Here is a 15,409-nt window from a genome sequence, read left to right as displayed (position 1 = left end):
ACAGTTACTAGCCAGCCGTCAACTGGTGGATTCCAAACTTCCTACATCTCCTGTAAAAACACAGAAAGGAGACGGAGGCCGATCATGAGGACTTGTTATAATATCGATCTGAATGCAAGTTGACATAGGGTTAAAAGGAGCTCTCGATCACTCATCTTCTCCGAGAGTCAACTGGTGGAGAAGGATGGGTTAACACATTCCTGAGTTGGGGGCAGTCACAGATCCATTCATGGGTATGAATGAGGACTCAAGATTCCTACATTGACAGAGCTTTTTTTCTTCCCACAGGCTATGGCTGTTCACGGGCCTGTTCTAGGAAAGAGTGTTACGACACTATGTGCTTGGGAATTTCTGATTGCTAGCTCTTGTGAACAGAGCCCTCATTCACCGCACATTGATCAGGCAATGGAATTTTTATTTTTGTCACCCATAAAATATATAATAATGGGTTAGTTCAGAGATTTGACTGTACCGTAAGGGTCATTGTCAAAAAATACATCATAAATCACAATATCAGGATTTATTGGGTGAACTGAATAGGAAAACTGATTTTCTGAAAGGTCAAATTAAAGTGCAGGTTCACTTTTACACATCTTCTGATACGTCAATGTACCAATTACTCTATTGGAAGATGTCTTGGAGGTTAGTAGAAGTCTATCCTCTTTAGTAGAGCTCCATCCTCCTTTGATTGGAGATCTTTGGATTTCGGGGCAGCATTCATGGGTTCTCCCATTGAACATTATTTATATACATACATGGTAGGGTGAGGTAAAGCAGAAGGTGGTTCCTGGTAATAACGGAAGTTTTCATAGTCAACTAGCAGGGTCAATACCGCACCTATCGGTATACCGCCAAAGGATTAAGCAAATATGTAGCTACAAGGATAATTGATGACCGGAACATATGTATACAGGAGCCAAACGCAGTACAAGGGGCAAAGTGAAAACTTGCCGTGGTCAGTAGAGGTACAGATGGGTCGAAAACAAATACCAAGCTCGATCAATCCAGGTCAAACACGTAAAGTAAATGCAAGAAAATTAAGGCATAAAGCTAGGTACAGGGTACCTAGCAGGTGCCACCCGGGATACTGGCCCATCGTGCCACAGAGAACATAATGGCATGTGAGGTTGTCCCTGAACCAAGGCAAGGGAAGTTTATTACAGCACTCTGGATGTAGCCATGCCACCCCGAATGAAAACATCCATTCTTAAAGGTGTTTTCCACTTCCCCAGGATATGTCACACATGTATTATAGGTGCCGTTCCCACCTCTGGTGCCCACACCTATTAAGAGAACAGAGCTAGCCTGATCCCCGTTTTTCAAGTCAATCTGGTATGGTTGGCACGCTTGGCTTTTCCGCAACTCCCATAGACTTCATTTGGTTATCTCTTTTATGCAATGGGCCCGCCGGCCACCTTGACTTGAAAAACAAAAATCAGGGGGGCCTGTTCTCTGGTTAGGTAGAGGTTCCTGACGTATTTCAGACATTTTTTCTTACAGAGTTAATGTCATGTGCATCTTATCGTCAGTATATATGCGCACACGTGTATTTCCACTCAAGCATATACATGTGGGAGGTTGTCACAAGCTGCACAGCTGTTTCTTGTAATAGTATGTGGTGTGTGAAGCTCCTATGATACATTTCATAGATACGACCCTCTGGAGATACCTGGAATTTTTCACGCATATCTCCATTTCCCTTCTCCACGAGTTCAGACACACATAAAATCTTCCCAGAGTCCTCCAGTGCGGAGCTGACGACAAGTGTCCGTCTCCCTGAGAGGTGATGATAACCTGCTGACCTTCACCATCCTCCGCACTGCGGACTCTCTGACCTGCGCTCATAACAATTGACCTTGATAATTGGATTAGCAGCTACAGAAAACCAGTACAGGCCACATAAAAGGCTTACTGGTTGTTTTGCATGATGCCACATTCTGGGTGATCAGTGGGTGGTAATGTCTGGCATACTGGGGGGGTCTAGAACTACAAGTCCCAACAAAAAATAAAAAACAACGTATAATACAGAACAACAAACAGCTAAATCAATGACTACGTACAATGATATGGCTACCCGGCAGATGTAGCACTACAAGTTCCAGCCAGCAATGCCTGCCATAACCTGTCTCTCTCTGACTCAACAGGAAGGGCCGGATTATAGCGTGAACAAAAGGGGCAATTGCCCTTGAACCTCCATCACCATGTGCGTTCCACTTTAAATTTAAGCCCTCGTTGCAAGTTGACCCAGTGTTATGTAGGCACTGTATGGTGGTATTATTTGGACACAATATAGCACTTTTACTTGGATTCTATATGTCACTATTACATGTTCACTATATGGCACTCTCATGGGGCTCTGTATTATTTTGGCACTGTATGGGATTTTTTTGCCACTGTGTGGCGGTATTATTTAAAGAGGACCAGTCACTAGGTCATATAAATTGAGCTAGATTACTGACTTGAATAGCGCTGTCTCCCTGATTCCAGCGCAGTTTTTATTTTTTTTCCTGGACCCTCCCGTTTCAGAAATACGGCCCACTATTGTGTTAGCCTCCTTTATACTAATTTGCAGTAGTTAGCCAACAGGGTATGAACTACCCTCAAGCTGCCTCACGCTGATTGGTCAGCATCAGAGGCAGAGAAGCTAACACCACCCCCTTGGCTAACTACAGCAAATTAGCCAATAGGGAGCCAGCACAACAATGGGCCATATCTATGGAACAGGGGTGTCCAGGAAAAAAAGGAAAACAGTGCTGGAATCAGGCAGACAGCGCTATTCAGATCAGTTAACCAGTTCATGTTATATGACCTCGTGAACGGTCCTCTTTCAGGACAGCATAGAACAATTATTTGATTAGTTTATGGAAATATAATCTCTGTTTTCTTCAGTCCAAAAATGAGAGATTACCTGGGCCATATATTGCCGACCCTTTATTTCTCTAACATTAAGGCCCTGTTCACACTGAGTTTTTTGCCGCTGATTTTGACGCGGAAACTGCGTAGGAATCAGCGCCAAACACACCCGAAAACCGCCTCCCATTGATTTCAATGGGAGGCAGAGCGAAATGCTGTTTCTTCCCACGGTTCCATCTCTGACCTCCCAGTGAAATCAGTGGGAGGCAGAGAAAGCGTTTTTCACTGCATTTTTTGCCCGCGGCGCTCAATGGCTGTGGCCGAAAAAACGCAGCAAAAACCGTCGGCAAGAAAGTACAGGCAGGTCAAAATCGAACACAAAATTCCCGAAAGAATTTTGCGGCAGATTTTTTTTCTGCCTGTAAAATAGTCTGTGTGAACAGGGCTAAAATAGCTCCATTGAATGCAGCTCTAGGTTTTAACTAATGATGGATCCTGAATGGGTGCCCACCCCATAAAGTAAACACGTCCTAAAGGACCACATATTTGTGTTATCATAGGAATCAAGATAAATGAGCGTTTCATGTCATAATGTCTCTCAAGGCTTAGCATGTCAAGGAAGCACCAATCTGCCGCCATATATAACACTCACATAGCGTGTGGTTACCTTGATGCAGGACGGGCAGGGTACAAGCGTGACATCATTATGATAAATGAGTCTTCTACAACCACACGCAGCAGCTGTGAGAGACACAGGAAGGGGTTACAAACACAATATAGGCTGTACTGTATGGGGAGGGGGTATACACAGCATGTGCATCCAAGAGCCAGAGGAAGGGGCTGCTATCATTGGAAGCAAAGGCGTAATAAAAGGCGTAATAAAAGGCGTAAAAAAAAGCGTCAATCAATAAAGTCATCTCCAACTAGAATCAAGCATGTGCTGTACCATAGTAGATAGATTGTGTGAATGCCCCAACCCTGTAGTTATAAGGGGGTAATGCAAAATAAGAGAGACGGAGGTAGAATATAAATGGGACTGCTGCTGTGGTCCCCACAGTGATTGTCGCCTTCCTCCATGTAGTATGAATTAGGTGCCCCGCCATATAGCATCATGGTCCCAAATCTTAACATACTAATGGGTTAAATGGCTTCTCATGAAATACCCCCAGAGTGTGTGTGTATGCCCGAAGTGCCCCCACTGGTGACAGCGGCAAATGTCCGTGATTCTACTGCTGCAAAATATATCAGTTTAACATAAATAACACATAATAAAAGTAAATTACTAATGTATATGAAAGTCTTTTAGGTGGATCCGTTCTTTAAAAACGAATCCTCCACTTTTAATTTGGTTAACATTGGCTTTGTAGTCAGCAAATGTAAAATCCAGCAGCTTTATGATATATCTTCAATACATCATTTTCTGTTTCATTCATTTTTAGTTTGTTTCTACTTAGATGGAAACCGTCAACAAGCAGGTTTTAAATGTTTATATTTCTAATGGCTTGTGGACTGCTCAGGAAAAGATGAAATGAATGAATACCAGATATTTACAAACAATGAAGAATAGTTAATACTTGTTTTGGGTATTCATGTTGATGGAAAAGGCTGCAGGGGGTATTTTAGGGGTTGACATGACAGTCAGATCAACAGCCCACTCATGGTAAGAAACCATTATGTACTTAAAATACTAAATAATTACACATAAAACTGATAAAATAATCCTGCTTGTTGATGGTTTCCAGGTTATAAAAGTTAAAAAAAAAAATTAACCAAAAAAACTAAGCTGTATGCTAAAACTTTAATGTAACCGTTGAGGGTTGGGCTGGAGAATTGACAACTTCTGCTCCGAGCTTAAAATGTTTTCAGAGTGATTGACACTTCCTTTCCCTTACTTTCTGGTTAGGATGATAGTTTTTTACCTAGCCTGAGTAGAAGACCTGCAGAAGTTTAAATACAGCACTCTGTGGCAAAAGATCATTGTCCTAAATTTTAAAACCATGTGTTTTCCTCCATTTACATCCAGAGCTGTGTTCAGAATTCTCCTAGTCGCCAATGGAAACAGACTTTAGCTTTAACAGCATAACAGTCATCTGAGCACCTATAATGCATTGCTCTGTAGTAAAAAAAAACAAAAAAAACACGTAAGAATTTTGAATGCAGCTCTGGATGTGACTAGAGAACAAGACATGATACAACTCAAAATCATCAATGTTGTTAAAAAATGGTGTTTCCCTTTAAGTTTTTAGAATCCTCCAGCATGTTGAATCCAACAATATCAATGTATATTAGGGGAACGTACTCTCTAAACATGATGTGACATGGGAAGAGAGGGAGGGGTGCAGCTTAAAGGGAAAGCGGCGAGCGTATAATATACAACAGAGGGAGGGTGAATAGCCGGGGTGAGCAAGAGATGAATGTGGTTCAACCGGATTGAATCTAAATCCTGTCTCCAGGCATCATTTATCAAGAACACCTGGAAGGGGACAGTATTACACCACACAGGGAATGTCATAAACATAGGACATAATACGCAATACACGTAATATATATTATAAAGAAAGATATTGGAAAACAATTCTGGGCTGCAGAGCTTACACTCTAACACCTCTCACATCAGAGTTGTAGCTAAGCTTCGCCCAGGGTAAAAATCCAGTTGGCTGCCCTAAACCTGTATCTTAATTCCCTGGGTGGCTTGTTGGAGTCCCTTTGGGTCCCACCACCTCACTAAATATGCCCCCCACGCCACATGATGCTCAAATTGTGGTTTTACTTGAAAATAATTTGTACAATAAATTAAGAAATTGTCCAAATTAGAAATTCCCCAATATAATGTGAATCAAAATTGCAGGGATTTTGGGGAACATTTAAAGGTACACTCCAGGAAAAACTGATGGTATTCCTAGTGCAGTAGCTGAGGGGGTGGAGCATGACACAGGGATTCTCTTTGGTGTTATTTCATTCCTTGTGATCTCACACTTGGGGGAAGTGATGGGGCATGTGCGCCAAGAGATGGTGACAACAAGACATTGCCCTGCTCTGGGGTTTCCCTGAAAATCCAGCACAGAATACAGAGTTCCGTAAATGATACACCAGAAATAAATATTCTTTTCAATTACATGGGTCCCGATGCTTCGCTGTAGGGCTATGGAATTTAACAGATCTCATTACCTCAGAAACCATATATTTTAATCACAAACTGGTCACGGGGTCGATTGTATGGAGGCGACCTAATGTGTCATACAAGGGTTTTGAGGGGTTTTCCATAAACAGATATAACATAAATGGCGGAAGAGAATTTCTGGGACATATTTACTGATGATTTTATCATTTTCGAAGGAAATGTCCCTAAAGGGACTTTTCAAGATATAAAACAAGGTTTCTTTGAGTTTATAATAGTAAAATAATAAACTTTCTAATTTCCCGTCCCCCCCACCGCTATACTGGCCAAGCCTAGCATGAATGTTTATGGCTGTCGGGTGAAATAGATAAAGGCCGACAGCGATCAGATGTGTATGGTCCGCTTTCCTCCTGTTCTCAAGCCTCAAACCCGTATGGAGGTATGAGAGAAGCTTGTAGGGGGCAGGAGAATGGCGCTGCAGGTAAGTAACATATACAGTGGATATAAAAATTCTACACACCCCTGTTAAAATGCCAGGATTTGTCATGTTACAAAATCAGTCCAAGATGAGGTCATTACAAGCTGCAGGTTTTGTGCCAATATTTACTGATATTTGGAACTGTTCGTAATTCCCTCCACCTTGACTAAAGTTCCAGCTGCAGAAATACAGCCCCAAAGCATAACGCTGCCTCCACCATGCTTCACTGTGGGTATGATGATCTTTTGGTGATGTGTAATATTGGCTTTGCGCCAAACATACCTTTTGGAATTATGGCCAAAATGTTCAACCTTGGTCTCATCAGACCACAACACGTTTTCCCACATGCTTTTGGCAGACTTTATGTAGGTCTTTGCAAAACATAGCCGGGCTTGGATGTTTTTATTTGTTAGAAAGGCTTCCGTCTTACCACCCTACCCAACAGCCCAGACATATGAAGAAAACAGGAGATTGTTATCACATGCACTACACAACCAGAACCTGCCAGAAAGTCCTGCAGCTCCTTTAATGTTGCTGTAGGCCTCTTGGTAGCCTCCCAGATCAATTTTCATCTTGTCTTTTCATCAAGTTTTAAGGGACGGCTAGTTCTTGGTAATGTCACTGTTGTGCCAGATGTAATCCACTTCTTGATGACCGTCTTCACTGTGTTCCATTGTATATCTAATGTCTTGGAAATTCTTTGGTACCCTTCTCCTGACAGATGCCTTTCAACAATCACATCCCTTTGATGTGTTTTAACCTCTTTACGGACCATGGCTTTTGCAGTCACATGCAACAAAGAAAATTTCAGGAAAATCCAAATAGAACAGCTGAACTTTATATGGAGTTATTCAGAATCACTTTAAATAATGGCAGCTGTGTACTGACTACTGTTTAATTAAAGTTTAAATGTGATTGGCTAATTCTGAACACAACCACATCCCCAATTATAAGAGGGAGTTCACACATATGCAACCACATTATTGTAGTTTTGTTATTTTTATTTTTCTCCTCTAAATGATTTCAGTTTGTTTTTCAATGGAATTGTACAGATTATGGGTCACATTAACCCCTTCCCGCCATTTCACGTACAGTTACGTCATGGGAGATGGCCTTTTCCCGCATCTCCACGTAACTGTACGTGAAGGAGATAAAGCTGGCTCAGGAGCTGAGCCAGCGACATCAACGTCGGGTAACAGCTGTATGTTACAGCTGGCACCCTGAGGTATCGGCCAGGACCGGAGCTGGCCTCCGATCCGACCGATTAACCCCTCACATGCTGCGTTCAATAGAGATCGCAGCATGTGAGGAGTTTATAGCCACCGGCGCCCCAGCAACGTGATCGCTGGGTTGCCGGTGGCTGCAAAGGCGATCGGAGGGCTAATACTTACCTCCCGGTCCGCCAGTAACGGAATGCTCCTATGCCCCATCGTCGGCGGGGCCCAGGAGGCTTCCGTTACCATCGGCAAGATGGCGCTGGCTCAGCTTCCGGCTCAGAAGCTGAGCCGGCGTCATCAGCAGTGGGTGTCCGCTGTATGTTACAGCGGACACCCCGATCTATCGCCAGGAACCGGAGCTAGCTCCGATTCCTGCCATTAACCCCTTCAATGCAGCGATTCAATGCAATCGCTGCATCAAAGTGGTTTGTATGCAATCGGCAGCCTTGCCATGCGATGGCAAGGCTGGCGACTGCTACTATGGCAACAGGATGCCTAACAATGGCTTCCTATCTGCCATTACGTTAGCCGATTAGGCCCCGCCTGGAGGCGGAGCCTGATCGGCTTGCTGTCAGTGAACAACTGACAGTTCTAATACATTGCACTACATAGGTAGTGCAATGTATTAGAACATCAAAAAAACAGTTGGACCTTCATGTCCCCTAGTGGGACTAAAGAAAAGTGTAAAAAAAAGTGTAAAAAAAGTAAAAATAAAAGTTGTAAAAAATACAATAAAAGTTTCAAATAATAACACAAAACACAATCGCCCTTTTTCCCTTATCAAGTCATTTATTATTGAAAAAAATAATAAAGCCATACATATTTGGTATCGCTGCGACCGTAACGACCTTAACTATAAAAATATTATGTTATTTATTCCGCACAGTGAACGCCGTAAAAAAATAACTAAAAAATACTGACATAATTGCTATTTTTTGGTCACTTTGTCTTCCAAAAATTGAAATAAAAAGTGATCAAAAAGTCGCATGTACCTAAAAATGTTACCTATAAAAACTATAACTCGCTCGCTAAAAACAAGCCCTCATACAGCTCCGTCAACGAAAAATGTAAAACCGTTATGGCTCTCACAACTTGGCAACAGAAAAAATCCATTCTCTTTACAAAAGTTATTTTATTGTGCAAAAAGTTGTAAAACATAAAAAGTACTATAAATTAGGTATCACCGGAATTGGACTGACCTGCAGAATAAAGGTAACATGTAATTTAGAACGCATGGTGAACGCTGTATAAAAAGAACTAAAAAAATATGCCAGAATTGCTGTTTTTTGGTCACCTTGCCTCCCTAAAAAAAAAGGATAACAAGTGATCAAAAAGTCGCATGTACCCCAAAATGGTATCAGAAAAAACTACAGCTCGTCACACAAAAAAAAACAGCCCTCATACCACTACGTCTATGAAAAAATAAAATTAGTCAAGGCACCAATAAGGCAGGAAATAAAAATATGCAGTTGTGCCGGCCCGAGGGAAACATTTCTTCTGTTTCAAGTGGCGAATTATCAAGGCCCCTAAAATTAGGGAACCAGGAAGGGGAGGGCCCAAACATATCTGCTGGAAGTGAGGGCGCCCGTATTATACCAGGACAACACTTTCCCAGCAAAATTCCCGAAACTTCAAAGGTGCGGAGTGCGGACCAAAAGGGGATAAGAAAGGACATTTATTAGTGCGACACCGGCCTGTGCAGAAAGGATTGTGTCACAGCATAACACACATCTATGGATTATTTTATTGTTTTTTTTTACCCCACTTTACCACCTGACTATGCCCCTTATATACTCCGCCCGCCTTACATGTACCCCCACATTATAAACGGAAACACCAGTAAGACTCCAAACAAAACTACTACAAGCAAAATCCACGCTCCAAAAGCCAAATGGCGCTACCGCCCTTCTGAACCCTACAGTGTGCCCAAACAGCAGTTTACTTCCACATATATGGCATCGCCATACCCGGGAGAACCCTTTTAACAATTTTTGGTGTGTGTGTCTCCAGTGGCACAAGCTGGGCGCCACATATTGGCATAACTATTGAAAAACCATTTTCACTCTGCAACATCGAGTGCACACCAATTTCTGCCAATCACCTGTGGGGTTAATATGCTCACTACACCCCCTAGGTGAATACCTTGAGGGGTGTAGTTTCCAAAATGGGGTCACTTCTGGGGGGGATCCACTGTTTTGGTCCCACAGGGACTTTGCAAATGCAACATAGCGATCAGAAACCAATCCAGCTAAATCTGTACTCCTTCCCTTCTGAGCCCTACTCTGTGCCTAAACAGCAGTTTATGACCACATATGTGGTATTGCCGTACACAGGAGAAGTTGCTTTACAAGTGTTGGGGTGCTTTTTTTCATTTATTTGTTGAGAATATGAAACATTTTCAGCTAAAACTACGTCTTATTGAAGAAAAAGGATTTTTTTTATTTTCACTGCCCAATTCTAATAAAGTCTATGAAACACCTGTGGGGTCAAAATGCTCACTACACCCCTAGATGAATTCCTCAAGGGGTGTAGTTTCGTGAATCGAGTCACTTTTGGGGAATTTCCACTGTACTGGTACCTTAGGAGCTTTGCAAAAGTGACATGGTGTCAAGAAACCAATCCAGCAAAATCTGTGCTCCAAAAGCCAAACGGCACTCCTTCTCTTCTGATCCTTGCCGTATGCCCAAACAGCAGTTTATGACCACAAATGGGGTATTGCCGTACTCCAGAGAAGTTGCTTTACAAATGTTGGGGTTCTTTTATTCCTTTATTTGTTGGGAAAATGAAAAATGTTGAGCTAAAGCTACGTCTTATTGGAAAAAAAGGATTTTTTTTATCTTCACTGCCCAATTCTAATAAAATCTATGAAACCCCTGTGGGTTCAAAATGCTCACTACACCCCTAGATGGATTCTTCAAGGGGTGTAGTTTCCTAAATGGAGTCACTTTTTTGGTGTTTTCACTGTTTTGGTCCCTTAGGGGCTTTGTAAATGCGACGTGGTCTCCGCAAACCATTCATGCTAAATTTGAGCTCCAAAAGCCAAATGGCGCTCTTTTCCTTCTAAGCTCCGCCGTGTGTCCAAACAGCCGTTTATGACCACATGCGGGGTATTGTTTTACTCGGGAGAAATTGCTTTACAAAAGTAGTGGTGCATTTTCTCCTTTTAGTCCTTGTGGAAATTAGAAAAAATTAGCTAAACCTACATTTTCTTTGAAAGAATGTAGATTTTCATTTTCACGGCCTACTTCCAATAATTTCTGCAAAAAACCTGCGGGGTTAAAATGCTCACTATACCCCTAGATCATTTCCTCAAGGGGTATAGTTTCCAAAATGGGGTCACTTTTGGGGGATTTCCACTGTTTTGGTGCCGCAAGAGTCTTTCAAACCCAACATGGAGCCTAAAATATTTTCTAATAAAAAGGAGGCCCCAAAATCCTCTAGGTGTTCCTTTGTTTCTGAGGCCGGTGCTTCAGTCAATAAGTGCACTAGGGCCACATGTGGGGTATTTCTAAAAACTGCAGAATCTGGGCAATAGATATTGAGTTGCATTTCTCTGGTAAAACTTTCTGTGTTACAAAAAAAAATAGATGAAAAATGAATTTCTGCAAAAAAAAAAAGAAATTTGAACATTTCACATCTACTTTGCCTTAATTCCTGTGAAACATCTAAAGGGTTAAGAAACTTTCTAAATGCTGTTTTGAATACTTTGAGGGGCAAAGTTTTTAAAATGGGGTGACTTATCGAGGGTTTCTAATATATAAGGCCCTAAAATCCACTTCACAACTGTACTGGCCCCTGTAAAAATAGCCTTTTGAAATTTTCTTGAAAATGTGAGAAATTGTTGCTAAAGTTCTAAGCCTTGTGATGTCATAGAAAAATAAAAGGATGTTCAAAAAACTATGCCAATCTAAAGTAGACATATGGGTGATGTTAATTAGCAATAATTTTGTGTGGTATTACTATCTGTCTTACAAGCAGATACATATAAATTTAGAAAAATGCAAATTTTTGCAATTTTTCGCTCAATTTTGGTGTTTTTCACAATTAAATACTTAATGTATTGAGCACATTTTGCCAGTAACATAAAGTCCAATGTGTCACGAGAAAACAATCTCAGAATCGCTTGGATAGGTAAAAACATTCCGAAGTTATTACCACATAAAGTGAAACATGCCAGATTTGAAAAAATTGGCTGTGTCCTGAAGGCCAAAACAGGCTGTGTCTTGAAGGGGTTAAAGGTGGAAAAAGTTCTGAAATGATTCATCTTGGATTAATTTTTTAACATGACATAAACCTGGCATATTAACAGGGGTGTGTAGACTTTTTATATCCACTGTATATGTGTTGTCACTATAGACATATAGTATATTAGAACGTTTGTTATTTAGGCCTTGTTTGATTATTTGGAAAATTGTATAATGAACCTGCCATATTGTACAGTATCATATAATGTGTAATGTGAAATCAGTAATATCACGTGTACTGTGTATAATGTGCGGCGAATTGTGAAATATGGTTATGAAGAGAGTTTATCTGTAAGATTAATAGGATTTCCTGCGGGGATGAAATGCTGTATGGACGATCAGGTTTCAGCTGCAGAATTTAAGCTATGTAATATCTTATGTTGCAACTGTTGAAGGAGCGGATTACATGTTACATTATCTGGATGACATGTTAAAGACAGCTCGTAGGCGGAAGAATATCCCTGACACCAAGCAATGGAGAAAGATACATTATACTATCATTATATGTGAACACATCACCTGTGCAGCTCTGTTACCACAGTGTACATCATCGATGTACCAAGGGCCATATTTACAGCTCAAGCTGCTCTAGGCACTAAGCTGAACATACCCCAATTTGAGGGGCGTTTATACTCACCATTTATCGTCATCATTCACTAGTTTCTGAGTAATCGTAATGATAATTGGTCAGTGTCAACAAAGTTGTAGATCAACAATGAAACTATCATTTGTCATTCATTGTGATGACGTAAAAATAATTATCAGTGGCATAATTGATAAATGTAAATGTCGCTCATAGTGACAGTTACACTAAGGCATTGCTGCCTAGTGCACAGCTAGGTCCTGGTGTTCATTGATGTGTACTATGCCATGTGCTGTATTGGGAAATACAGGGGACACTATGCTGTACTGGAATCTGTTTACATAGACTAGTCCTACCTCCAAATAATAAATACAGTGACTAAATATTACCATACCGTGACTGAAAAACACCATCATACCATGACTGAATTATAACATCGCCATAGCGTGACTAACTTATACCACCACCATACTGTGACTGGATAACACCACCATATCGTGACTGGATAACACCACTATACAGTGACTGGATAACAATACCATACCGTGATTGGATAATACCACCATACCGTGTCTGGATAGAAACCACCATACCGTGACTGAATAACACCCCCATACCGTGACTGAATAACACCACGCAGAGACTGGATAACAGCACCATACGTCACGGGATAACACCACAATACTGTAACTGAATACCACCACCATACCGTGACTGGATAACACTTCCATACCATGACTGAATAATACCACCATACAATGACTAAATAACACCACCATACCGTGACTGGATAACACCACCATAGCGAGAGTGGATAATACTGCAATACCATGACTGGATAACACCACAATACTGTAACTGTATAATACCACCGTACCGTGACTGGATAACACTACCATATAGTAACTACATATTACCACCATACCATGACTGGATAACACCTCCATAGTCTGACTAGATAATACCACCATACCATGACTGGATAACACCACCATACTGTGACTGCATAATACCACCATACTGTAACTGAATAACACCACCATACCGTGTCTGGATAACACCACCATACTGTGACTGGATAACCCCACCTACTGTGACTGGATAACACCACCATACCGTGACTGGCTAACACCACCAAACCGTGACTGGATAACACCACCATACCGTGACTGGATAACACCACCATACTGTGACTGGATAACACCACCATACCGTGACTAAATAATACCATTATAATGTGACTGGATAACACATTCATAGCATGACTGGATAATACCGCCCTACAGGGGAGGCCGTGCTTCCTCAGTGGTGCGGCTGTCTGTACTGATTAGTGGAGCAGTAGACTGCTCGTTCATCGGCTGATTGTATAGTTTTCGCAGCCTAACATATTATTGTGTCGACACCACATCTCCCTGTGTAAACAGAGCAACGATCAGCCGATAAACGAGCAAGCGCACCTTCATCAAAAATTTGTCTCCAGTGGTATCAAGCAGCCACTAATTTCCACGATAGTCTAGTTAAAGGGGTTAGCCACTTTGGACAATCCCTTTTCATTCCATGATAAGCTGATCACAGGGTGACAGGGCCCTTTTACACGGGCCAATTATCGGGAAAACGAGCCTTCACAGAAAGCTCGTTCCCGAACGATCAGCCGATAAATGAGCAAAGGCTTGTTCATCGGCTGATTGTATAATTTTATATGCCGAAAATAATATTGTTGTCGGAGGCACACCTCCCTGTGTAAACAGGGAGATGCGCTGCCGACATGATAGGAATGTATTGGGATGAGCAATCGTAGTTACGAGCGCTCGTCCCCATACTAGATCCTTGTGAAAGGAGCAAACGAGCGCCAACCAATAAGTGTCGTTGATCAGCAGTCGTTTACACGGCCCATGTAAGACCACCCTTAGGGTCCTCTGACACCCTCTTACGTCTAACGTGTAGACAGCTCATTGATTAGCGCTCGTTTGCTCCTTTCACAACTCATTTCTAGGATCGCTCGTCCCCATAAATTTCTATCATATCGGCAGCGCATCTCCCTGTTTACACAGGGAGATGTGCCTCCGACAACGATATTATTTTCGGCATTTAAAATCATACAGTCAGCCGATGAACAAGTCTTTGCTCATTTATCGGCTGATCGGTCTGTGAAGGCTCGTTTTCCCGATAATTGGCCCGTGTAAAAAGGCCCTGTCACTCTCTGATCAGCTTATCATGGAATGAAAAGGGATTGTCCAAAGTGGCTAACCCCTTTAACTAGATTATCGTGGAAGTTAGTGGCTGCTTGATACCACTGGAGACAAATTTTTGAAAGGAAAACAAAGGGTCTGACAAATTAATTCCAACCTGGGGGATCTTTGATCGCCCCAACTCCAAACATTATAGGATGATCTGGCAGGCACCATACACATACGAATATCAGTAGATCATCCATGAACTGTTTTAAATGGTCTCACATGCGATATATTCCACATACATTGTGGGACATTTGCATGTATAAATCACATAACTGAATTTTTTTTTAACAAAATCCTCATAGAGGCCAGTTTGACATCCCATGCAAGCATACGCTGCAAAAATAACTTCAACCCTGGCCACCGAGGTAAGGCATACTGGCACTGGCATGGCACACATATTAAAATTGCTATACTACTTAATGTCACACCCGGTGAATATTGTAGCCATGTTGGGGGTTGTATAATATTAAAATAAACATAGCTGCTTCGTTTAAAAACAGCGCCACCCTTATTCATGGGCTGTGTCGGTATTGCAGCATTCACTTGTATAAGGCTGAGCTGCAATACAGCCGGACGGCCGCAGCCATGGATCTGTGAGCACTGGCCCGCATCTCCTCCCCAGGAGACGCCAGCGCTCACTTCCGCTCCGTTCTGTTGTGTTCACCCGTGTTAGTTTTGC

This window comes from Rhinoderma darwinii, chromosome 3 (assembly GCF_050947455.1).
Source record: "Rhinoderma darwinii isolate aRhiDar2 chromosome 3, aRhiDar2.hap1, whole genome shotgun sequence".
NCBI classification, from domain to species: domain Eukaryota; kingdom Metazoa; phylum Chordata; class Amphibia; order Anura; family Rhinodermatidae; genus Rhinoderma; species Rhinoderma darwinii.
The sequence above is the reverse complement of the archived record's forward strand: the minus strand, read 5'-3'. Positions refer to the sequence as shown.